The sequence below is a fragment of the Ambystoma mexicanum genome, chromosome 3p (genome assembly GCF_040938575.1).
Source record: "Ambystoma mexicanum isolate Mex_15411 chromosome 3p, UKY_AmexF1_1, whole genome shotgun sequence".
Classification (NCBI taxonomy): Eukaryota; Metazoa; Chordata; class Amphibia; order Caudata; family Ambystomatidae; genus Ambystoma; species Ambystoma mexicanum.
The window spans coordinates 542,078,289-542,106,266 of record NC_090925.1 but is presented as its reverse complement, the minus strand read 5'-3'; positions in this window follow the sequence as shown (position 1 = coordinate 542,106,266).

Below are 27,978 nucleotides of genomic sequence, written 5' to 3'. Positions count from 1 at the left end.
GAGGTCACCTATTTAGGCTATCTCCTGTCAAAGGAGCGAAGAAGGTTGACACCTGAACAAATAAAAACTATTTCTGGCATGTCTGTCCCAAATACGCAGAAGGAAGTTAGAGCCCTGATAGGAATGGCTTCTTACTGTAGATTGTGGATCCCTAACTTTTCGTTAACGATTAAACGAATGCTGGCTTTGACAAAGAAGGGCATTTTTTTGCCATTGCCATGGACTTTGGAACACCAGACAGCATTTGATTTACTCAAAACCGCGCTGTGTTCGGCACCGGTTTTAGGAACTCCAAATTATGAAAAGGCCTTTGTGTTGTATGTGCATGAACGTGATGGATGTGCTTTGGCTGTGTTAAACAAGGAACATGGAGGGAAGAATAGGCGTGCGGCTATTTCTCATCCGTCCTTGATCCTGTTGCATGCGATTTGCCAAAATGTTTGAGAGCTGTTGCTGCTGCGTCTGTAAAACAGAGCGAGGGAATGGTCCTGGGTCATGTGTTAACCCTAATGGTACCTCACTCTGTAGATGTTCTATTAAATAGAACTCAAACGCAACACCTTACTTCCGCACGATTGACAAGATACGAATTGATCTTGTTTGCTCCCCACATTCAAATTCAGAGGTGTTGTGTATTAAATCCGGCTGAACTTTTACCTGTCCCGCAAGATACTGTTGATGGTGACGAAACGTCACACGGTTGCCTTTACACTACAGAACAAGATACTAGAGGTATAATCGATTTGAAAGATACGCCTTTGAATAGCCCACAAGGAGAGCTATTTTGTGATGGCTCTTGTTTCAAACTTCCGAATGGTATATCCACGGCTGCTTATGCCGTCACTACCTTGAGCACGATTGTGGAAACCAAAAGAATCATGCATAATTCTGCGCAGGCCGCAGAAATTATAGCATTAACTCGAGCTTGTGAAGCTTTCTGAAGGGCTTACAGTAAATATATATACCGACAGCCAGTATGCCTTTGGGGTGGTTCACAACCTCGGTAGACTCTGGAAAGAACGAGGTTTCTTGACCTCACATGGCACAAAAATACAGCACAGCTCTTTGATAGTGAGATTACTTTCAGCGCTCGCACTCCCTGTTCAGTTAGCCATTGTAAAATGTACAGCACATCAGAAGGTTACAGATGATATAGGAAAAGGGAATACTTTTGCTAATCAGATAGCTAAACAAACTGCCACTGATTTTAGTTCAGAAATGTATGCCGGAAGGGAAACTGTAAATGTTTGCACTTTTGATGAAAGTATTGATTCTGTAAAAGACATTCAAGCAGATGCTACTGTAGAGGAGACCAAGAAATGGTTCGAGGGTGCAGGGAGATTGGATGGTGATGGATGTTGGGTGGACAATGTTTAAGGAAAATGGTTACTCCCTGACGCCTATATTACAATGATGGTCATTATGGCTCATGGTCCGACCCATGTCTGTGCACGTAAATTGACTAAAATGTTACACAGTGTATGGGCCAATGATACAATTTTCAAAATTGCAGAGCGCTTTGTCCAAGGGTGCATGGTCTGCTTGCAGCACAATGTAGGAAAAGGTACCTCGACTCCTAGAGGAAGTTTCGCTCCACCTTCGGTTCCATTTGAGGCCATCCACTTTGATTTTATTGAGATGGAACGTTGCAACAATCTTAAATACGTGTTGGTCGTCATTTGTGCATTTAGCAAGTGGGTTGAGGCCTTCCCTGTTAGAGATGCAACGGCCATAACCACGGCAAAGACTCTGTTGAAAGAGTTATTTCCTAGATTCGGGCGGCCGAGAGTCATCTGGTCGGATAATGGGCCACACTTTATCGCTGCTGTAATCCTACAAATATGTCAAGGATTGCAGATTGATAAACGGTTCGATTCAGCCAGACATGCCCAAAGTGCCGGATTAGTAGAAAGACATAACGGCATTATAAAGAACAAGCTTGCTAAGACGTGTGCTGGCACCAAGTTAAAATGGCCGGACGCCTTACCGATCGTGTTGCTGTCGATGAGAACAACCCCTCAAACTAAGACTGGGCTCTCTCCCTTTGAGGTGGTGATGGGGAGGCCTGCTAATATTTGGGGTATGCCAAAGAGTCGCTCATTGCGGGATGTAGAGAATGTGCTTCTTTCAGATTACTGTAACCAGTTGACTAAAAATCTATTTTCAATTTATCACCAGGTGCAAGAGGCATTACCTGTACAATACGAGGGTGCCGGTCACAGTCTACAACCAGGAGACTGGATCCTCACGAAAGTTTTTGAAAGGTCGTCTTGCCTTGCGCCTCGGTGGAGGAGTCCCTACCAGGTCCTGCTAGTCACCCAGACTGCGGTGCGGGTAGCGGGGCAGAAGAATTGGATACATTCAACGCACACCAAACGGATCCCCCGGCCCATGCCATACGATACAGAAGACACAGAATCCCTTTCCAATGCTGTAACCAACATGCCCGAAATAGCAACAACTGACAAGAGAGTATTGGATACTGTTCCAGAATTCGTAAGGCTAGACAAAACAGCCATCTTGTCTCCACACTCTCCAACAGATCATCCATTTTCTGATCCCATTTCCGTTTACTCGCCACCTCCAGTGGGAAGTGACGACACCTTGCTTTCTGATCCTTCAGCACCGGAAAATATGAAATATAATTTATGGCCAAGAAAATAGACGTACGGCATGGTTTGACTGTGCAATTGGAGAAATCATTTGAGGACTTGCCTTTTGGCCCGACTATACGAAAGGATTCTGTTGGCTAAGGGTTGTGGGAAAGACATTAAGAAGACGCGCGACTGGAGTCGCCAGCAAACGAAAAATTGGCGTTTTTTCGATTGAAGACTTTGATGCCTGAACCCGCTACCGCTCGTACCGAACTTTAAGACAAATATGTCTCTAGCAGAGATAATGAGCAAACGTCTAAGGGGACCCCGAAAACGTATTGTTGCATTTTTGTTATAATAATTGGGTTTTTAGTAACTACTGGTTTTGGGTTGTGGTACCTGGAAGAAGCATATCCGCTAGAGGACTTTTTACCTGTTGAAAATGTATCTGTTATACCCACTCCTTCCGTGCAATTGCATACCTTGTCGCCTAGAGATTCTTCGCATAGACGGAACTATCAGAATAATACTCTTTTGTTAATAATGAATGCCACTCATGCAATTTTCAATAAAACCAACTGCTGGATCTGCTCGCATTTGCCGCAACATGGGGATAAGGGGCTAGGTTGGTACATTCATCCTTTACCTTTGACAACTGCTTGTTACGCTTCTCTCAGAGCACTATTCATTGGCCATTGGAATGACAGCATCTCAGGGAACTTTGATGGTACAAATTTGAATAGTTTTGAAAAACGTGTTTTGATGCCCCTGTGATGCTTGCTTTTTGTAAATAGGAGTAAGCCAAACGTTGCTTCTGTTAGGCCCTCTGATAGATTGTCTCGTCCCTTTCAGTCTTTGATCTCTTTCAAAATGCCTCTTATAGGCAATAAGGATGCCACACCTCCATCTTAGTCTGTTTACCATAGCCCCGACTCAGTGTCCTTCTGCATACAGAGGAATGGAACACAGTCAATGGGTGATTTTAGAAATTGTGCGAACGTTGCGAACTTGACTAGTGAGAACAGACCTCTGTATGTAGGTGAACCTGTCTATTTTGTTTGCGGTAATGTGGCATTTCCATGGTTGCCTAGGTACTGGCAAGGAACTTGCTATTTAGGGATCCTATTACCTGGGGTATTTATTGCCAGTACTGCAGAAATCTCGAAGACTCATCCACGGCGAGATGTGAAGGGGGATACTCCAGCACAAACTCTAGGGGACATAATGAAATCCTTTGTGCCCTTTTTTGGGCAAATTATGAATTCAGAAGATATCAGGGGACTAGCGAGAGTACTGGAGAGAATCATCAACCGGACTACTGACATACTCTATAATATGACGTTAGAGCAGAAAGCGATAAGATTAGTAGCTCTTCAGAACCGGATGGCATTAGATGTCATTTTGGCTGAGCGTGGAGGAGTATGTAAATTTGTGGGGTCCGCTTGCTGCGTTTACACACCAGACTCCTCTCCAACGATCTTTAGGGCAATCCAAAATCTACATGTTCTTAGTTCGGAAGTGCATGTTCCTGAGGGAAACTGGGAACTTAGTGCATGGTTTTGGGACCTCCTACGGTCGTGGGGATGGAAGTTGTTTTCGGCCCTGCTGATTATCTTTGGTAGTTTACTGTTCCTTTGTTTTTGTATACAGTGTCTCCCTGGTATATGTTCGGTATTAGGGGGATGTTGCGTGCAAGCAACAAGTGTATTAGGACATAAAATATACGCCCCAGATAAGGTTTCCAAGAAGTACGTGTTGAAAGAAACTCTAGTGTCTTATCTAATGGCAATAGATATGTCTGATAATGATTCGGTGTGTATAGACATTGAAATGTGGAGTAAGTCGTAAAGTGATCGAAGGTAGTTTAGCGCCTGGCATAGGCCAAAAGGAGGGTTTGTCGAAACTGATATAATATTGTTTCGTCTTCATTGTATATGTTGTCCTATGCCCAGTCGCTTTGCGAGGAAATCCGTATTGCAAGGTCGTGACCTTAATGTTAATCAAGCCTCCATTTTAGGTTAGACCGCCATTTTGGTTTATCGTGCAAAGTCACCCTGTGGCCTAAAATGGCCGACCTGTGTCCTCTTGTTTTCACTTTAACCTCTTCAACCTCTGTAGGTGAGTTAATGTCCAACCTGCCTGCAGGCTATATGATAGGGTCATGTAGACCTTGTCCTTTCTTGACCTAGGGATCAGGGGATTACTTGAATCGGCGATGTTAACCTACAAGTATACAAGAACAATAATGCTATTTAAACATGATATGCAAAACATCTGTTTGATCTGCATTGAAGCAAATGTGTAAAGAGTGTAAAGTCACATCCAGAGAATAGTAGTACTTGTTAGTAAATGTATTAAGAAGTAAACCACATGCACGAGATATGTAAATTAGGAATGAACCTGGCGCGAACCCTAGCCCAGTACATGATTAACTTGTAAGAGGCTGGACATCGTTATAAAGAAACTTTATAAATATGCTGATGTCCAGCTAGCAATCCCTGTTCACTGCTCACATTGAACCTGCTGGTGGTCTCTGTGAAGTACTGATGGCCAAATGGCTATTTGTGTACTTTGTTTTGTAAACTGTTCAGTGTTGCAATAGATTCTGGGAATCTTTACAAGCCCGTGTTGGTGATTTTCTCTTTGCATGGTGTAAAAGCCTTAATATTGTATTTTCTGATTCCACAGGCCTACTATGGCTCAAGAGCTCTGTAACTTCGGTAGAAGTTTGTCAAATGTGCCCCTTCATGCAAACTTAATTCAGCTGATCTTCTAATTCTCTGCCTACCACAGCTGTCTGGAAGTACAGTCCTTTATCTGCTGATGTCATACCCAGAGTGCCTTGTATGCAGGAAGGCGAGGGGAAACAGGAAGTTTGGCAGTCCTAGCAAAATCCAAGATGGTGGGATCCCTCTGTGGACTGAACTTCTCCCCTGGGCTACTCCAACTTTGCTCATCTGTCTTCTGAGTTCAAAAGTAGTCCAGTAATCAGCACCCTGTTGTGACAGGTCCATTGCCATGATATCATGATATCTGAGCTGCTGGATTTGTCAGGAGATGGTTGCAGTGTTTTGCTTTTTAGAATGGAGCATTATGAAAGTGGAACCCGATTTGCAAATCTCACTCCCAGAAATGCAATTACTCACATCCTTTTATTATTAAAAATAACAAAAATCTCAGGCTTTTTAACTCTTGCAGTTGGCATTCTGTCACAGATTTAGTACTATTACTAAATCATTGTATAGATGTCTGTTAATGTTTGGCTGTAGCGATTAGCGGGATACAATTCACCAGATGAGGTGCGACCAGTGAAGTTTACCAGGAAATCTCAACTAGTAGTGTTGTGGGAACTCCCCCTAAAGTGAACCACAACATTTCCGGGCTCACCGGTCCAGACGTTCTCTACTAGCTTGAATAGTGTGGTTCACTTTTAGGAGTCTGAACCAGAGCCCCTTGCTCGCACACTGCTCTCCATGGCCTTCATTCTTATACCTTTTTTGTACTTCCAGCCAAAGAGCACTAGGAATAGAAAGCATTTCTTACATGTTCCAATGCCACACAATGACCCACTAGGCCCCAGTAGGGCAATGGGTAATGGGATAACACACACTGGGGATGCTAGTTACCTACCCTCTCTCTGAATACGCTAATTATTTATTTAGCTCTGGATGAGGTTTGTGGGACTTGAAACATACAAAATACATGGGGTATGTGTTTTGATAAAAATAGTTTGGGCACCCCTATCAATAACAGTTCCCTTGAATGTATTGCAAGACCAATTATTATTAGTCTTGCAATCCCTACAGCCTTTATACATTTAATTTAAATTTTTCATTTCATTTTGTCATTTGTGTAGCGCCTTTCACCATGGGTATGGTCCCAACGTGCTGTCTGTTGAAAGCCCTCACAGGGACCGAAGTCTGAAGTATGGGAAAGTTAGCTGTTGCTAGTATACATGTGTGCATAATAGCTATTAAAGGTTATTAAAGCTTGGCCGAGAACCTGCTAGCCACTCATGTCTAATTAAGATGTGTATGGGTGGAGAAATGTACAATAGGGAAATAAGCTGGAGGGTATGTGTAAGAGGATAGTCAGTTATGTGTGTAGCTACAGTTAATGTAGCTACAGTTCGACTTTTTGTCGTGAAAGGTAGCTACATCCTTATGGCAGAGGTGTTGTGCAGAGGTGTTGTGCATAGTGCCATTCAAGTTTTATGTGAAAGCAGGTGTGTGCAGGAGTTTGGCAGAGCCTTTGGCTAATTCCAAAAGCACAGCGTGCGAGAGGAAAAATGCATTGGTTATAATCAACTGAAAGCCTAGAATTGGTAAATTCAGCAACACTCTAAAACATCTGGGTTGATCAATTATGGTGGATATATTCTGCATTCTTCCAGTTATCATTACGTGGCTACATTCAAGACCCTGCTTGACCGTAGAGGCAGCATTTTGCCAATACCTGCATTCCCTTTAGTGTAACACATTCTACAATTGCCCGAAATCCATAAAATGGTCCCCCTCATGGACTCGGCTAAGTGCAGCACCCTGGTCAAGTGCACAAACCTTCCATGTTCTGTACAATGGATATCACAAGGTAAGCCCTTTCCCAAGAAAAGCTCCTACTTTCGCGGGCAAAGTGGTGGTCTGTGTGTTTGGCCGAATGTGAGGGCTCGGACTGTCTGGACCCAGTCCACATTCATGCCAGAGTGTGTCTGTTTGTAGGCATTGCTTTGTAAATTTGTATTTACTGTGATCCCAATCCATAGACGGTTGTGTGCACTGTCTGTTCAATAAACGGGGTTGCACTTGTCATGCATACACCATGATTTGACAAAAATGGCCTTTGCAGACCCAATTAGCTATTCTGTCATCAACGTATACTATCACCAGTCAAGTGTTTGTACCATGACATTTCATGTGCACCCAGATGTCACTTATATTATGCTGAAGCATGATGGAATGTGGATCATACAGCTTCTTCCCGGGCTTCCCATTTCCACATGATAGACTGTAGCTTTCCAACAATCAGCTGAAATGAAATTCCATGAAAAGAACGTGTTTTTTCACCTATACAACCTCTACACGGTGGACTGTGATGTAATCCCATGCCCTGCTCTTGTGGTTATGATGGGAGTGCCTGTTGATCTATGCCCTCTAAAAGGAAGGGCCTTTGGAAAAAAGGTGTGTGAGGTTGGAGTGGGAAAAGGCAAGGAGAAGGATCATGCTGGAGTCAAGAAGATTATTTTGAATGTTGTTCGAGGAGAGGAAAGGTGGAGAGTGGGGGAGAGGAGTGTAACGCTCACCTGGTATTCATGGGGCCACCACCCAGTCTGAACTGTTTCACCCTTGGACCTCTTCCTTTGGACCCTCGTGTGGCTGAAGACCAGGTCTGAAACACAGTAGTTAGATTTTAGCTTGGTATTCTCCTCTGACCCGGGGCCCACCTCCCATATGGACCCAAGGACCCCCTGCCACAGTTCTCACCTTGCTTCTGGATAAGGTGCGCTCTCCGTCCTGCCACACGGTGCAGGGGTGCGTTGGGGTTGGGTTTGTCGCTGCCTAGTTACTTCACTGGAGCGACTCTACAGAGTCCAGACCTGCTGCGACTCCGTTCTTCAGGTAAGTATGTCTTGATGGTGTGTTCTTTGTTTTGAAATTTTCTCTAACTCTTTCCTTTGTTTATAGGTGTGGATGCTGTCATCGTGATGTTACGCAGTTTGTGCACAAGATGGTAAGAAAGCACGGAGCACGGCGCTATATTCTTTTCTTGTGCTAACCTGTTTATATTGTCTGTGGTGCTGATCCGGAATACGCATGCCGAGAAGATGGAGAGCGGGGAGTAGTGGTGAGCAAAACGCTTACTGGCACTCTGAGTTGGAACCAGCCCTTCCATTCTTCTGCAGGCGTTGGAGGCCGTTCTATGCAGGTAAGCGAGTGCTTAATGAATGTGAAGAATAAACGCTTACTAATTTAGTTTTCGCTGTTTCTTTTTCCAGGTAGCGGTTTTCTTGATGAAGCGAGATCCGCCGAGATGTTGACTGCTCGGGATTCTGGAGCAGAGTTTGAGAGCTGGTTCCACAAGGTAAGCGAATACTAATGTTGTCTTATCTTTGTTGATTGTAGGAGATCAGGTCCAGCGTGCAGATGAAGATTCCAGCTGACCGTGGTGAACTTCACGCTGCAGCAAGCAGAGCAACGCGAAGTGTGTTCTGCAATCTGGGCGTGGCTTATATAGCCTGCAGGTATCCCAGGTGTCCCTGGGCCTGCCACACCCAACATGCTAGACCGCATGACTCAGTTATGGAACTGAGCCATGTGGGAGCTTCAATGTTGTTGAAAAAATGCCCTTATGGCCATATTAATGGCTTTTCACATGAGCCTGGCGCCAAAGGCACCGGGACTGACTCCAAGTGAGTCTGGGGGCAAATGTCAAGGCCCTTGAGGCCCTGATGGAGGTACTGGGTGCAGCCCACATGGTCTGGCACCCCAGTCCAAGGGCAGGAGTCGTAACAGCGAGATAACTTAGAGGAGAGCAGAGGGATTGGTTTGTGAGAAGGGATGTGGAGCGGAAGAACAGCAAAAGGTTCAGAAGAGAAAGAAAGGTGGGCAAGAGAGAGACCCAGTATAATGGGAGGATCGGAGGTTGGTGGGAGAGAGATCCAGGAGCCTGGGGAGAGAGTACAAAGCACAGAACTAAAGGATAAGGAGGAGTTTAGGCCTAGGGTAGGAGTTGAAAAAGTGAGGGGTGATAAGGAGAGGAATACCGCAAGAGCAGGAGGAAGTTGTCAGAGGGTCAGCTGAGATGAAAAGACAACAGAGATATATCGGGAATGGGATAGTGTAAAGAGAGAATTACAGGACAAAGTTAAAGCAGGAGGTGAAGGGAAATCCTGGTAAGGCATATACAAAGAGGGAAGGTGTACTGGATACACCCTACCTCTGGCAGACCAGCCGAGGTGGGAGGAAGTATCAGAATGTGTCAAAGTGACAAGGAAACAAAAGGAGATCATAGTACAAAAGGAGTGAGCATTATATCAAAAGGAGAAAGGGAAAAAAAACATTAGGAACAAGAAGTTTATGGGCACAGGAGGAGGACAGCCAGAGGAGGAATAAAGGATTAGTTATGGGAAGCCAGACCAAAAGTTGACAGTCCCCTCTCTGATTCTCCAGCCAATCTCCCACACAAAGGTCGCGAGGATAGCAGTTGATGATCCTCACCATCATTACAGTGGTAACCCATGCGCTAAAGAACAAGTGAAGGAAAAGAGGATGAGAGTGACTGACCTCTGGAAAGAAATACTGAGGGCACTCAAAATACCTCAGACTGTGAATGACTTTCATCCTTATGGATTGGTAGACATTAGGGCTGGGTCTTTGAGACTGCAATATCCAAAGGTGACTTTTTGAGAAATGTATTGCACCCAAGGAGAAAAAAACTGACTATGTTTATGGGCACTTGTGTGTATACTTGTGTCAGGCTGATATTTATTCCAAAAGTAGCCATCATGATATTTTTTCAAGTTGAAGCTCTTTGTGTCATATTTACCAAAAAATATCCCTTTTGTTAAACGGTAATTATATAGTGCCTCCTTAGTATTTATATTGGCCTAAGCCTATTCACGCTACACGGAAAACCGCATTGCGAAGTTCCGATTTTTGGGCTAACTTCACCACCATTTTAAGATTCATCTGCCATTTTGATTTCCACTCATGTTTTCTATGTTGTAAAATGGTGGACTATGTTTTCAACTTGCAGCCAAGCTTTCCAACCTTTGAGTTCTGTTCATGTTTAGGTTGTCCGGGAGCCGACTATTTAGACCGAGAAAAGAGACCTTGTGCTTCATATGAACTGTCATTTAATTGTTGTCTGCGCTCACAAGCTTCACCCTTGTATAAACATTGGGACAATGAAGAACAAACCTCGAGCGTATGCTTTAGCTGAACTACATTGTGAAGTAACTTGGAACAAGGCTTACCGCGGGATCCGAGAACATACATCACCATTGTGTCTTCATGGAAATACCAACCTATGTAATCCTCCGCATAATATTGTAAAATCTGTATGTAAACTAGGCACGAACTCTAGACCAAGAATTATTACCGTGAAGAGAAGCTGGACAATATTACATGAATTGTAAAAAACCATGCGTGTTTAGATGTTCAGATCTCTTTAACCTCTCCTTGTCGGCTGGTACACAATGCGAGGTGTGAAGCCAGATAGCTATATGTATTGCTTTGTAATATGTACAGTAATAAAATATCTGCAAATCTTTTTAGCCCCGTGATTGGTGTATTTCCTTTGTGGTACTCAGGCTCAATATTTCTTTGTTCTTTCAGATGGCGCCTGAACAGGGACCCTCAAGATTGATGCCACCTCGTTGAAGAGCAGATGCGGCTATCAGACCGGGAACGGACGGTGAGAAACAGGGGGCCCCTTTTGGATGAGACGCGACACCTCAACAGTACTGCACAATCCGATCCCTGGACTGTGAGCTCGCAGTCCGAGACGGCATCTTGATGAGGGTCCATATATCGAGGCAGGCCGTTTTGCCGAAATCACAAACCATGAGGGTCCTTTGTCCTTTGTAATCCAATCGGACCTCCCTTTGTCCTTTGAATCAGGTGAGTCATGCCCGATTCCTAAGTATCCTGATATTTGGTTGTAGAATTGTACTCGCAAGCACAATCAACACCAAGTAACGCCAGTATTCTGACATGCCTGGGACATTGTCTGCCTGTTCCAGGGCATTATTCTGCAGAGACAGACAATCTTTGGAATTTGGCTGACTGGCACCACAGGAAGGGTCGCCGGCATTTACTATGTACTGTAAGTACGCCATTGGTAGTATAGTATTTCATGATATTTGGCACAGACAAACTAGACATGCTTTTGAACTTCAGTGGCAGTCAATGGTAGTTTTGAGATTGCTCGAACAGAGTATTTAGAATCCATACTGTTAAAGAAAAAAGCTAGACCTGCAGCATTTGATGTAATACAAAATTGGAAAAAGCAAGCTATGTCGCAAATTAAGAGTAAAGAGAAGCATGCACATCGTCATATGTCAAATTCCGAAAAAAGGCTTTATTGTACGACCAACAAAAACAGTCAGAGTCTGTTAGAAACATGGATAGGGCTTTTCAACTTGGTATACAGAGAATATATCCATCTAAAGATTTTCATGCCTCAGATGAGCTAATTGATAAATTCTTGAATGAACGTAGGCCTGGTGCCACTGCACCACCTCCTTATGTACCTCTTCCTGCTGTCTTACCTCTTACTGCTGTCGCTCCTCCTCCCGTAGCAATTCCTGTTCTTCCTGTTGCTCCTCCGCCACCAGTTATTGCTCCGCTTCCTGTTGTTGTTCCTCTGCCTGTACCTTCACCTGTACCGAATGTTACTGTTCCACTAAATCCGTCTTTGTTGCCAGTGGTAGTGTCTCCACTACCTGTTGTAAAGGATTTGTCAACTCTCTCTTTCCCAAGCGGTTCTGCTCCACTTGTAGCTGATAAAGGGGCGAGTGCTGAATCAAAAGTTGGAACGCGGAACACATTTTCCAAAGAGACAAGGAGAAATTTGAATCTATGGGCTAAGCAATGTATGGAGAAACGTGAACAATCTACTGTCTTAGCTACACTCCTTAATCTAGAAAGTATTCCCGATCAGAAATCTTTATTGAGGGGATGGGTATACATTTGGCTGTAATGTGGAATATATTGACGACACAGATGTCCCACAAAGGTTGAGGGATTTGAATGTTTTAGCTTATTCAAGGGATAGAGAAAGTACATGAGCATGTCAAGAGGGTTTTTGAGTTTAGGAGGGAGTTAGAACGATTACAGAATGATGAAATAGATGGTGATAGTTTGGACACTTTTTACATGCAGAAACGGTTCCTTCTTCCTTGTAAATCAATGAGTGAAGAAAAGCAAATTTGCACGAGGGATGCGCTTAGATGGATTTCAGATATGTCGATATCTCCATTAGAAGTATATGATACGTATAGTCAGCATATTCCAGGACTACAGAGGAAAGTGTTACAGGTAATGGTAGAATACCTGCAGGATGAATGTATAAAGAAAAAGGTTTGTTGTCACACACAATTATTGAACATTTATAAGAGAGCTTTTGCGTCTGCTACTGCTTCCACCACTTTAGTGCTCGATTTGGGTCTGTTGCTTAGTAAACATTCGGAGTTGCCTACTTGTCAGTTACCTATAAAAGGGGTTCCTCCGACATTCGATCCTAAAGTTGAGATTCTGGCTAATGTTGCAACGGGTGCAGCAGCCATTGATATTGAAGCTCATTATGTGCCACAGTTTGTTCACATCCCGTTCTCAAGACAGGAAGTGAATACTATTAGACAGTCGATTCCAGACATAAGGAAAAATCCAACATGGTTTTAAAAGGAAATAGAATCTGTCTTGCATTCATCAGATTTCATTGTGGGTGATATAGATTTGTTGTTTCCTGTGATCATACCTGATTTATGGAAACAGATTAGGACTATGGATGATCAGCAGGGTTAGCACTTGTGCTCATGAACAAACAGGATTACCTGGATGAAATTGAACGCCAATTGAATGACGGAAAAACATATATAGAAGAACCTGTTATTCCTATGGAAGCAGTACGATCACTGATCAAAGGAGTAATTGATGAGGCAGAAGAAAATGATAGAACATGATGTTTACTCGAGTATAAGTATCCTATCATGCTGCGGCCCACTTCTCCACACATGGCAGTGCATGGATTAAGTCATTCTTAAGTGGCAGAACCATGAAGGTTTTCTCTACCTCTGCAGCGGCTGACCCAGTACCCATCACATGTGGCATCCCCCAAGGATCCTGTGTCTCTCCGACCATGTATAACATTTTCACAAAGCCCCTGTTTGATGATCTTGACCTTCTGGGTGTCACCTACACAAACTATGCAGTTGACACTCAGATTTTCATCCCACTTTCGGGGGATTATGAACAGGATTTGGCCTTGGTGAACAAGATATACCTCATCATCCAGGCATAGATGGCCCGTCCTGGTCTATGCCTGAATGGTGACAAAACGGAGCTCATCATACTGGGGAACACACAAAATATCAAAAGCCTGAACAATGACTTTTTATCATTTGTTATAGATGGCAATACCATTAAAGTGGCAAAAGAAGTAAAAACATTAGGTTTTTACCTCATCTCTTGCCTTTCTCTAACAAAGCAGGTGAGTGCGATGGCCTCTAGTACCACATACACCTGTAAGTTGATTAGAGCAGCTAAACCATACTTGTCCACTACGAGCTGCTTCACCCTATCTAGAGCTCTGGTATTATCCAAATTGGACTATCCCAATGCACTATACATGGGGTCTAATAAACACACGCTGCAAAAAATCCAAACCCTGCAGAACAATGCCCTTAGAGCTGCCCTAGGAATCCCAAGAAGAGAGCATATTTCAAATGTCAGGAGACAATCTAACTGGCTCTCCACAGCTGACAAAATGAAACTTAAAACAGCATCACTAACCTTCAAAAGCATTAATGACTTATCCCCCAAATATCTAACAAAAAGATTCAAAAGAAGAACTTCTAATAGACCCACCAGAGAAGCATACACTAACCAGCTTGTTGTGCCCCCATTTAAATTGAGCACAGCCGGAGGCATCAGCTTCCCTGTCAAAGCGGCCCAGGTATGGAACTCCCTCCCAACTTCCTTAGGGTCTGACCAGTCCTATTCACACTTCAGACTTAACTGCATTAAATGGCTCAAAGAAAATGACCTATAGCTGACCGATACTAGAACCATTCACGTCTGACCCATCTGCTAATCTCCACCGCTTACCCCACCTTGCTCTTTGAATTTCAATGTATACTGTGTATACACATACCTATGTATATAACCTTGTATATTGTCATCCTCTTGCTGTCAATGCATACTGTAACTACTTGGAATGTGTAACTGTAACTTGTAACTTAAACTTACAGAATTCTTGAACACGCGCCCGTATACCCTCGGGTCTGGTGCACTCTACAAATAAATAAACAAACAAACAAACATTTGCAGCGCAAATTGTTATTATGCGAAATCCTTTGGATTGAACTTCTGGACTTACTGAGCCCTCGAGGCATGAACACTGAATTTGACTTGATGTGTTTTGCGTGAAATTGATAATTCTGCCCTATAGGTTAATGACTCAAGAAACATCCTGTTGTTTATAAAAATGTTTTAATCCTAGGGGACAATATATATGTCACTGATAAAATAAAGATCTGCTCTCATTGACTTGGGGCAATTCAGTTTTTAATGTGATTTTGGATCTTGCGAATTTGTATTTTGGATTTTTTGATCTCATGTCAACCTTGTAAATTGTTTCTTCCTCTTTCCTAAACTGGAGTTAATGAGATGTCACAGTCTTCCACTTGATGGTTCCTGTCAGATAATTAGAATGTGGACCTTCACTCAGCATATCATGTTCATATTTACACTCTTTTTCAGAAATGAGCCCTCTTACCACTGAGCCCTCCTGTAAACATGATGCATTATGGGGCACCCCGCGGATTCGATTGAACCATGGTTGTGCCCCCATGCGCATCCTTTTAGCCATTTCCCTTGGACAGTATACTCACCTTTTAATGGTCATCTGTGTATAAGAAGTGAGAGCTTTTCTCTAGCCCTTGGAGGCCCTTATTTTGGCCCATGCCCTATCTACAAGCTGCTCCACTTTTTCTGACATCAGTGCCGGTGTCTGTTGATCGAGATCACAGACGGCGCACTTATTTTGGCAGCGATTGGATTGAGAGGATAACTTGCATCGCCCGTTGTGATGCTGGAAATGCATCAGAGGGACAGGGCCTCTGAATCCTTGTCCTTTACTGCTTTTTATCGTGTGTTCTGTCGTGTTTTCTGCCCAGGAGTCCATGTGGGACTCCTGGCAGTGCAGCTCTCTCTTTTGGTTTGGTGAACAGACCCATGGGATACCCTTATGGCACCCATGGGTAGGGGTACAACCCTGTGCCCCTAGTGTATGTTTTTGGGCACCTGTGGGTGGCCCACAGAGCAGGATATGGGCTGGTGGCAGCTCCATGCTGAATTTGACAGGTGCTCTGGGTGTCCTCTATTTTGGGATACCCAGGCCCTGCCATTGGGATCAGTTGATTCCTGATAGGAAACAAGATGGCCCCTGTGGCCTCTTGCTTTCTATTGCCTGTTACCTTGTTTTCCCAAAGTCCTGGGAAGTCCTGACTCTGTCCCTTCCCCCCTGACTAGCTGCTGGGTGGAAGTTCCATATATGGTGTTGTTTTGAAGGCCCAGCTAGACTGACTGGAGCCTTCCCAGTGACTGTATGTTGTGGGTACCTCCTGTGGGTGGGACCTGGGTGAATGCAATGTGTGACCAATATACACTCCTTGTTGTGGTTGTCTGGTTTCTGGCATGAGAGACAAAGACTGAGACAGCCCTGCCCGAAACTGGCCTGAATGCAGTGTGTAGTGTTGAATGGATGGGTACTTGTCCGAATCCACACTCCTGGTTGTGAGTGTCTGAAAGGGAGGAGTGTGGCCTGAATGCACTGTGTGCCTGATTGGCTGACTGACTACATGAATGCCCTTCTGTATGATTGGCTGCTGAGTGTGTGCCAGCAGTATGGATGAGAGACAGAATAGTATATCGGGGGACCTCTCACCACTGGTAATTGTTCAGAAGCGTTCAGAAGCTGAGTCTCCACTCTAAGAGTAACTGGAACTGCTGATCCTCGACGTCCAGCTGGAAGAAGAAGACTTGCTGTTGCACTTGCTTCGACCGATCTGAAAGCTGCCGAATTCGTCGAGGACTGACCCGAGAGAGGACCTGGTAAGGCGCCCTCTTCCCGTGCTCCAAGGGATCATCGAGCACCACTACATCTTCACAGAAGCCCCCTGGAAGTCAGACCCTCGAAAGGCTGCCGACCCGAGACGGGACCGCCTAGGAGATCCAAGTGAAGCACCCGGACATAGCTGCCGTCGAAGTCCATTGCCGTCGACCAGGGTTCGCAGGTCTGTGTAACCGCTGGAGGCCCGTCGAAGTTGTGTTGCCCAGCCGTGGGAACCACTTGACGCCGTGCGGCCGACGACCGGAGCCGTCCGCTCCTTGCCTAAGAACATTTGAACCGAAGGACTCCCTCATCCGCACCGTCGACCGCTTTATCCTGCCGGAGAAAGTCGAGGACGACCAACGCGCCGAGGAGAAACCTACCAATGGGTTTCCCGCCACCCGAAGACCACAAAGACTCGAACGACTCGACGGCCTTGCTGGGCCCCTGTCTCCACAATCTTTGCGGTCCAGAACAATTATCATCGAGGTGCCCCGCACGCCTCTGCCTTGCAGGACGCCGACGCTCCGTCGTCGACGAGCACCGCTTGGATCGAAGCTGCCGCCTCATCGACGACGTTCTATCCGGTTTGTTGTCGGACGTTCGACGCCCTGTGTCTCCCGCTTGAAAGGGAAGGCATTCAAGAAGGGCCATCGATTCCCCGACGCCGAACGCCGAGTTACTCGATGCTTCTCGACGATCCGTGACTCCCGCTTGAAAGGGGGTCACTCAAGAAGGATCTGTCGACGCCTCTTCGAAGAACTCGACTCCACCAGGTACATTGGGGGGGTAAAAACATTATAGGAGGGAATAAGACTTGCAGAACAATATATGGACTGGGCTTGTGCTATATCTTTATTTTACAGGTTGCCCAGGTGGGGGGATCTCCACACAGAACTGTGTCTAGTGGTAGGGGCCAGTATTCTGCCTATTGCTCAACCATCTTATTTTCTCTCCTCTCTCTATTGCTGGTTTCACTCTATTGATCTGTGTGACATTGTTACAGTATTGTTGATGCACTTTAATGAGATCTAATACAAAGGGTGGTACCACTTTAGAATTGTATATATTTGCCATTGTTGAGTACAAAGTGAGTTATTATGATAAGTGTACATAACCTTGAATATTGATTATATAAAGACTGTGTTCTAACCAATACACTGTGTGGACATTCCTTTGTGGGGGCTTGGGGACACTGTACTTAAGAACCAGCCTGCATCACCTCCTGAGAAGCTAGGCCTTGATTGCTCGACCATAGCTACTGAATAGAGAATCTAGGCTGGGGTCCTCTGTCTCACCCCTCTACCATATAGAGAGCAGAAGTACAGACCACCCCCTACCAGTCTTTACACCCGTTGAGTAGAATATACTGCTTTTTGCAGTGTTTAATGAACGGCGGCATTATAGTAGTACTACGTTATTTAATTACCTTTATTTTGATGTTATATAAAGGGCCTTTCATATTGGATCTTAATTTAATGACTCTCCATGTATTTCCCTGTATTTTTGTTAAGGTCAATCACTGGACCCCCTCTACGATCTTGGAGAGGTCAGTGTTTTTTCAAATTCCCTGCTGTCTCGAATTTATTCTATTGATGGTAATTAATAAAATATATGTTTATTTTCATTACCCCACAGGGTTCACACTAAGAAAGTTATTCTGAATAGGAACTTTGAAACTCTAACTGTGATTAGGAACACTGAAGCCCTAACCCTGAAGATGGATCTATGATCCAAAACGCGTTGGTTATTTTGTAAAACCCAGAAGGGGCTTTTTTGGTGATATATGTTGTATAAAGAGACTGATCATGTGAAAGTCTATTAACACATTCCCTGACCATGAGGTATCGTTTGTGTTAGAAACTTATTTGTTTGCTGCACATTACATTGAAGATACAAATTGAGTTTGTAACTGTGTTATGTCTGATTTTGGAAATTAAAAATCCAATATTTATGTTTACAAATCAAATTCTGAACTTTGTATACGCTCTACATTATTGTGGGATTCAATTAACTAATTGTTTTTGGTCTTTTGAATGTTACGTGCTGAAGAAGACATCAATTTAAATTTAAATTACCAAAAGTCAAAGCGATTTTTTTATTCACATGGTTGCCCCTTGGGCCAAAATACATAAGAATAACAGTTATCTGCAATTGGGACATAGGTTCCCTAAGGAGTGCATTTGGGCTTACTATGTAGTAATACATGGTTCTGGTTCTGTTCCAGCAGGGTTAGGTGACACATGGGTTAACTTGGTTAGGTTAGATGGAGAAAGGAAAGCTGGTGAAAGACCAACGCAAGTGATACTGACTTTGCCATATATAATATAACAAAATTAAAGACTTTAATTCCAGAGAGAATGACTGTTTGGGATAAACTCACTGCCTGTACCCAAGGAAAATCTGAAGGTGCTACCGAATTCTTTAATCGGTTCGAACAAGTATTTTCAGATTTTAGCGGACAGGATTTAAGCACCAGGGAAAAGATTGTTTGTGGATAAGTTTGTGCGTGAATTGTTGCCTGATATCCAGTCACAAATTATGACTTCCGAGAGTGCTTGGCAAGCTAAATCACAGTCCGAAGTATTGCATATGGCTCAGTATTATGAGAATAGTGTCAATAATGAACAATAAAGGATTCAAAAGAAAAGGGGAGATCTAAAAACGAAGGTATTATTGCAATAAATGATCAGATGGCCTAGAGGTGGAAGTACACAGTTTTGAGGTCAATTCATTCCACAAAGTAATTTGCTGTTTGGTCCTGTACACACAAACCAATGTGCTTATTGCAGAAAAGAGGGTCATTGACGAGCACAATGGTGATCCTCCTGCAAAGATTGAATAACACATATGGTGTCATGGGTAGACAAAATAAAGGCCGCCCTGGGGTAGGAGGTCCTAGTAGAAGCCAGTTCGCTCAGAATTCTCAGTCATATTTGCAAGATAATCAGCAACCTAGTGTAGATAGCAGAAATATTTTTGATAATCCTTCAACTGCCTATCTTTCTGAAGATCTTTTCTTTGACGATATATTGTTTCGTTAGGACAGCACAAAGCAGGGTCTGGAACCTACGCCTATTCCCGTTAATCAGAAAGGTCCCTACGTTGAGATGATGGTGGGAAATAGGAAACATCTATTTTTGATTGACACAGGAGCACAGAAGTGTTCCATTGATCATTCACGAGTTCCAGACATTCCACTGTCAGGGCAGAATAACGTTTCCGCAGGGCTTTCTGGCACGCCAGTGGTTAGTCCGGTTTCTCTGCTGGTACCAATTTCACTGGGGCCATTCACAGATCACTGTCCGTTTCTTATGACAATTAACTGTGGAGTGAATTTGTTGCGGTTGAATCTGTTGAAGGAATTAAATGTGGTAATTCATTGCTCTTCAGATGGAGTGTGTTTGACCTCAGCAGTCTTCTGCCTCACAGTTTTTTGACTAGACTTATGCCACCAGAATTTAGTGAAGTTTTGGCGTGTTTATGGCCAGTTGATGACAATGATGTTGGTATTTTGCAAATTGAGCCTGTTAAAATTGTTTTGAAACCAGGAGTTAAGTTGCCACGAATTCCACAAGATTTCAGTTGATGGTGAGCAAGCTTTGAAATGTATAGTCTCCGATTTTATACATCGTGGAGTAATTGAAGAAATTGCAGGAAGTTTTTGCAATAACCAGATTTTACCGGTGTATAAGAAAGGGGATAATGCGATTGCTTTCCGTTTCTTTATCAATTTGTGCGCTATCAATAAGATTGTTGCTCCATAATTTCCAATTGTTCCTGATGTATCGACGATACTAACAATGATTCCAGCTTCCGCTACTCATTTTAGTGTGGTGGATCTTAAGAATGCCTTCTTTAGCATTCCCATACACGTGGATAGTAGATATTTGTTCACGTTCACCCTAGGAGGATGCTCATTTACATTCACCCTTGGACCACAGGGTAAACGGAGAGTCCGAGCATTTATAGTAGGGCTTTGAAAGAGCAGCTCGATGCACTTGAGTTGCCTTCTACTTGTACATTGCTGCAGTACGTCGATGATCTTCTCTTAGCTGCAGACTCAGAAAGTGCTTGCAAGGAAGGCACTGTGTTATTGCTTATTCATCTAGCAAAGCATGAGTATAAAGCTTCCTTGAAAAAGTTTCATTGTTGTCGATAGTAGGTCACCTATTTTGGCTATCTCCTGTCAAAGGAGGGAAGAAGATTGACGCCTGAATGAATTAAGAGCATTTCTAGCATGTCTGCCCCAAATACACAGAAGGAAGTCAGAGCCTTGATTGGAATGGCTTCTTACTGTAGACAGTGGATCCCTAACTTTTCACTAGTGATCAAACCAATGTTGGCATTGACAAAGAAGGGCATTTCTTTGCCACTACCGTGGAACTTGGAACACCAGAAAGCTTTTGATCTGCTCAAGACTGCACTGTGTTCAGCACCGGTTTTGGGCACACCAAATTATGATAAGGCCTTCGAGTTGTATGTGCATGAATGTGATGTATGTGCTTTGGCTGTGTTAACGCAGGAACATGGGGGGAAGAATAGACTGTGCGGTTATTTTTGCTCCACACTTGATCCTGTTGCATGCGCGTTGCCGAGATGTTTGAGAGCTGTCACTGCTGCTGCTGAGTCTGTAAAACAAAGTGAGGGCATGGTTTTAGGCCATACTTTGACCGTGTTGGTACCTCACTCAGTAGACGTTCTATTAATTACTTCAGCACGATTAACAAAATATGAACTGATCCTATTTGCACCGCATATCCAAATTAAGAGGTCTTGCTTATTGAATCCAGCTGAATTGTTACCCCTTCCGCAAGAAATTGCTTGCAATGACGAAATGTCACATGACTGCCTTTATACCACAGAGCAAGAAACTAAAGGCAGGATTGATTTAAATGATACACCTCTGAAAGATCCACAAGGGGAGCAGTTTTGCGATGGCTCCTGCTTCAAACTTGCGGATGGTACACCCACTGCTGCTTATGCCATCAGTATATATACTGACAGCCAGTATGCCTTTGGGGTGCACACAACTTCGGTAGATTATGGGTAGAACAAGGGTTCTTGACCTCACACGAAACAAAAAGCCAACATGGCACCTTGATAGTTCAGTTACTCTCAGCACTTGTACTTCCTACTCAACTAGCAATCATGAAGTGCGCCGCACATCAGAAGGTAGTAGATGATATAGGGAAAGGGAATGGGCTGAGGGTTTAGCAAGTTTGGATGAGGAAGGGTGTTGGGTAGACAGTTCAAAAGGAAGATGGATGCTACCCGATGCATATGTCATCTCTATGGTCACAATGGCTCATGGACCCACTCACATATGTGCTAGGAAAATCTGTAAAATGTTAGAATCTGTCTAGGTGAATGTCAACATCGCAAAAACTGCTGAGCATTTTGTCCAGAATTGCATTGTTTGCTTACAGCATAATGCAGGGAAGGGTACGACAACACCAAGGGGTAGTTTTGGTACCCCCGCTCTGCCTTTTCAAGTGATTAATTTTGACTTCATCGAGATGGAGTGCTGTAATATCTACAAATATGTCTTGGTAGTCATTTGTGCCTTTTTGCAAGTGGGTTGAAGCATTCCCTGGGAAAGATGCTACAGCAATGACAATGGCAAAAACCATGCTTAAGGAATATTTTCCTAGGTTTGATTTGCCGAGGGTCATCTGGTCGGATAATGGCCCACATTTTATCGCTGCTGCTGTTATTCTGCAAGTATGCACGGGACTACAGATCAATCAACGGTTCCATTTGGCTAGACACGCTCAGAGCGCTGGACTTGTAGAAGGCCATAATGGTATCTTAAAGAATAAACTCGCAAAGGTCTGTGCCAGTAGTAATTTGAAATGGCCAGACGCCTTATGCGATGATGTTGTCAATGTGTATATCTAATCTGATTGTGATATTTTGTAATTCATTTTTGTTTTTGTTATATCATGATCCATTAATTACTCAGCCTTGAGATCGACCAATGTGTCGAAACACGTGTCGGCTGCTCCTGCAACAATGAAAACATCAACTGTATTATTCGTGTGCCTTATTGCTGTAGTGTCTAGCGCATCTCCACCTCACCCTCTCTTTTACCAGTTTTTAGTACCAGCCAGGGTGGACTGGCTGCCGTGGGTGGTAATGCTGCTGACACCTTAAACTTCTGATAGAATCCTTAACATAATCAGTGATTACTAGCGCACATACTTTCACTTGCGAACCCACAGCTTTTTCTAAGTATATATTGTCGCTTGTCTGAGCCAGCTGACTTTCACTGTACTACGATGGTTGACTACATGTCTAACAGAGACAAAGATAGGGCAGCACTATTTGCCCCTAGGGGTAGCACTGATAATGCTTTTAAGAGTCATTTCTCAACACCTGAGACTCTCAAACAAAAATGTATTAAACTTGAACGCCTATCTAGAAAAGAAATTAACAAGTACTGGGAACAAGCATCCCTTACTAACTACCTTGAGAATAACCTTATTCCTAGAGGTTTGCAGATTCTTATATTCCCTAACTTTGATCATGAAGAGGGGGCGGACCTAGCAGAACAATGGGTAGAAAATCTAAACCAAAGTTCCAAGCACATGTTAGAACTACTAATTTCACATGCTGCCAGGGAGCATAAACAAGTCCTTTCTCAAATCCAAGAAATTAAGGAGGAAATTAGTAAAATGCTCCATGCAGAAGAAACTAAGCAAAAGAATTTTGAGAAAATGCATGACATTCTGGTAGAGTACCAAGATGAAATTAAATTACGTAAATTTCGGAAGTATTTCCGTGACGATAAAGATTATCGTCAGGATAGAGTTTACACTTTTCAACCGAAGTATGATAACATCAATACCAGCTCTAAATCACCTTTGACTAATATTACCCATGTCAGTTCTGATCCTGACTCAGAAACAGAACCAAACGAATCAGATGCCAATGAGGCCCAATCAGGTCAAATTCCAAATTTGAAGGGTCAACTTTTTATGGGCGAAATCAGGCGCTACAAAAAGGGCAATGTCAGAATCGCCAAAACCAAACAAGTCAGATTTAACAAAAAATCCAACTGTGTTTACTCCAACCATGCCAAGTATACCAGGGGCAGGAGGGGGTGTAAGCGGCAGCGGAAGTTGAAGCTCAGACGAGGACATGACTCGTCCAGGGATCTTGACTCGCTAAAAGAAACGTTTGGGTCTATAGGTGATCCAGACTTAGTGATTAATCTGTCTGACCGTCCTCTATGGCATGATGAGAATTCTGCACTTAATAAAGGCTTATCTTTTTCTCCTAGTATTGGCACTAACTTTGTGAATTTTCAAGTTGATTTATTCAAATTCCTGAGGAAACTAAAGCTTAAAAATGTTTTTGCTACTCAAGTCACAATGTACAACCCTAAGCCTAAACCTAGTTCCTTCAACATTGGGGATTTAAATGTTATTGGGACTTTGGTCACTCTAGACCATGAGGTCTGTTCACAATCATCCAATGTTGCCCAAGATTTAAACATTAACACACTTCATTTGAATCTTAAAGAACTTAAATCCAAGTCTAAATTCACCCCTCAACTTTCTGCAGATAATGTCATTGAAACTTTTAATCAGGCACTGACACAAGATATCCATGCATATTTGGACAAACAGACTAATCCACATAAGAGAAGTAATCTCACTACTAATCAAAGGAAAGCATTACAAAATTTAGCAGAAGATCCCGCCATTGTTATCATAGAGGCAGATGAAGGTGGTAATATTGTCATTCTTAACACTTCTGACTATATTACCATGGGCTCTAAACATTTACATACCCTTGGCTGCTATGAAGTTCTTAAATCCAACCCTACCAAGCGTGTGGTCACAGAGCTTCTTGAATTAATTGAAACCTGGCATTGCAAAGGTTTTTTAACTGATGATGAGAAACACTTTTTGTCTAATACTGATCCTACTACACCGACCATGTATTTTATTCTTCCAAAGATACATAAATCTTTTGAGACCTTACCTGAGGTACGGCCCATCAAGAGTGGTATTTATTGGGCTACTGAAGGTCTTTCGAAATATTTGGACGAGGCTCTTAATCTTTTGTTGCACAAATGTCATCTTACATCCGTGACAATACCGACATTCTACAATCCTTGCAAACTATTACTTGGGAATCAGACTATTTGTTAGCAGCAATTGATGTGGTGGCATTTTATACTAATATCAATCATGACTTAGCTCTGCAGACAATTCATTATGTGTTTAGGAACACCTCAGCATCTTATTGTGATCATGTTTTTATGCTTAAACAATTCCTGCAATTTGTACTTGCAAAAAATATGTTCATTTTCAATGACCAGTTTTATTTGCAGGTGAGGGGCATGGCGAAGGGTGCCAAGTTTGCACCCCTTGGGCCAGTCTTTTCATGGCTTTCTATGAAGAAATGCATATCCTTAATCAAGCACAATTTGTGTCAAACATTGTCATGTGGTGTCGTTACATTGACGATATTTTTCTGATTTGGAAGGGTTCTGAAGACTCCTTTGCTGCTTTTCTATGCTATGCTAACACCAATGGGTTTGGAATCAGCCTCACTGGCCTTTGTAAGCCATGCCAAATTGACTTTCTTGACTTACATATTTTTCATGAAGGTGATAATGTATACACTAGTACTTTCAGAAAACCTACTGAAGTGAATTCAATTTTGGCTGCCCAGAGCAACCATCAACGCGCCATTATTGATAATATCCCAATGGGCGAATTCCATAGGGGTAGACATAATTGTTCCTTACCTAAAGATTTTGAAAGAGAATGTAATATTCTTAATCAGCGATTCCTCAACCGAGGGTACAAGAGTACTGTTATTGATAAGGCGTACTCTAAATTCACTCAAATTAACCAACGTGACCTCTTGACTAATGTGACCAGGTCAACAGAACATCCCCCATATATTTCGCTAATTACACCGTTCACAGATGATTCTTCGCTTTTGTACAAAATGGTTGCCAAACATTGGCACATCCTAAGACTTGACAAAGATTTACAACCCTACTTGACACCTAAACCAAAGTTTACTTTCACCAGAGCTCCCATGATTAAAAATCTAGTGAGTCCTTCCTTTTTTGATAATCAATCAACCACTTCGACTTGGCTACAACAACCGGTTGGTTTTCGCAAATGTTGCCATTGTAACCAATGTCCTTGGGCTGTCACCAAATGCAAGATCTTTTGTGACAAATTTGGATCACAATTTGATATACATGATTTCATTAACTGCAAAACCACCCATGTGGTCTATGCCATTATTTGTATTTGTGAGAAATTGTATGTGGACAGCACTATTTGACAACTTCGTATCCGAATAAGGGAACATTTATCCAACCTTAGGATGCCTGAACCAAAATCACCTTTGGCCGTTCATTGGCAATTGGAACACCAGCTGGATAATATTGCTGATTTACGTTTCATTGGCTTGATGAAGGCCCATAAGGGGAAAAGGGGTGGCAATCTTCAATTGAAACTACGCCAAATGGAGGCCAAACTTATTTGTTTATTACGTTGCACCACACGGGGTCTCAATACTGATCATGAGATATCTGTTTTTTTATAATATCTTCTTGTCCATTTTACAATGAATCATGTTTCCCAATCATTAACTGGAGTTGCACTACGCCGGAGCCACTACATCTTGCTTGCAGGCACCAGCACCTTTTACTTCTAGTTTGTTCTGTTTTCTTTTATTTTCCATTCTGGCCACTATGCCTTACTTTTATAATATAATAGTTAAACTGGTATTTAATATACCGGGATTGTGATTTTCCCAGCCTCATCTAACTTATAATATGACTCTAATTTGTCTTTTGAATTTTATTATTCACAATTGTGTGTTAATCTATTGGTATTTTGTTTCCTACATTTGTTTACACTTTTTTGCTTGGTTTTACCGTAACATGTGCTGAATGCCGGTACGGCTCTTTCTTAATGTTCACTACTCACTACTATTCTCTGGTTATTCCCGCTAATGCGACCGCTTTTGAGTACTTTCAATCTATGTAATAGCACTCGTTTAACTGGTCCCATTTGTACTTATTGTAAAATGGCCCTTGTGCCGACTTAGCATCAGACTCACCATCAATGCTAACGCTTGTTTACATCTGACGTCATCCATGCGACTTCCGATGCGTGCGACGCCGCCAACGTCACCGCTGTGACGTTGGCTACAATCCCGTATTTCTTCTTTCTCTTTCACTCGGACGACTGCTTTCGGGATATTCTTGTTATTTGACCGCTCGATTGTAGAAGTAAGTATTGTGCCTTCTTGGCTCAGAATTTACCGCAATTGTTTTCGTTTCCTCTGCCATTAGTACTCAAACGATATCGTTTAATTTTGTTTCCAAGGTAATATATTTGCCACGGCCATTACGGCAGGGACTGTTATCTGCATGCGATGCCAGAGTGATTCTCACATCGCTTTGCTTTTTGCGGTATGTCAATTCGAATATTCTCACTTTTAGCTTAGATCTCTGCACAATAATCTGATCCGTGTATTGTGTGTTGCTATATTGATCACTCATGGTTATTTTGTACAGGGATTACCCCTCCACGACTTATCAACATATTTGTTTTGCATACAGTAAGATTATACTATTTATTATTTTGTTCTCTCCTGGATTACTTGCTGCTTAAAGATATTCACTTTACTGATTAATGGGTGACTGGTGTTTTCGATGCATGGTTGGTGGCTCCGGTGTCTCTGCGCACTGCCCAAAGGGTCCGTCTCTCTTCCTGTTTTCCCACACTCTGAGTGATGTATACACTAAATGTTATCATCATCTTAGTATTGTATTCACAGGCTGAACATTTTTAAAAATGACCATACTTATTATACAATTTTGCTCTGTTTTAATCCTTGCAACTGCCTCCGCCTCGCATGCTCCACCCTCCAACCCTGGCTCACGGTATGCCAACTACTTTTGCATTATACAATGTGTTGTGGTATGTTTGTTTTGCTCAAATTTCAATCGCCATCTTTTGTTATGCGATGATGTTGTTAATGTGTATATCTAATCTGATTGTGATATTTTGTAATTCATTTTTGTTTTTGTTATATTATGATCCATTAATTACTCAGCCTTGAGAACGACCAGTGTGTCGAAATACATGTCGGCTGCTCCTGCTACAATTAAAACATCAACTGTATTATTCGTGTGCCTTATTGCTGTAGTATCTAGCGCATCTCCACCTCACCCTCTCTTTTACCAGTTTTTAGTACCAGCCAGGGTGGACTGGCTGCCGTGGGTGGTAATGCTGCTGACACCTTAAATTTCTGATAGAATCCTTAACATAATCAGTGATTACTAGCGCACAGACTTTCACTTGCGAACCCACAGATTTTTCTAATTCTATATTGTCGCTTGTCTGTGCCAGCTGACTTTCACTGTACTACGATGGTTGACTACATGTCTAACAGAGACAAAGATAGGGCAGCACTATTTGCCCCTAGGGGTAGCACTGATAATGCTTTTAAGAGTAATTTCTCAACCCTTGAGACTCTCAAACAAAAATGTATTAAACTTGAACGC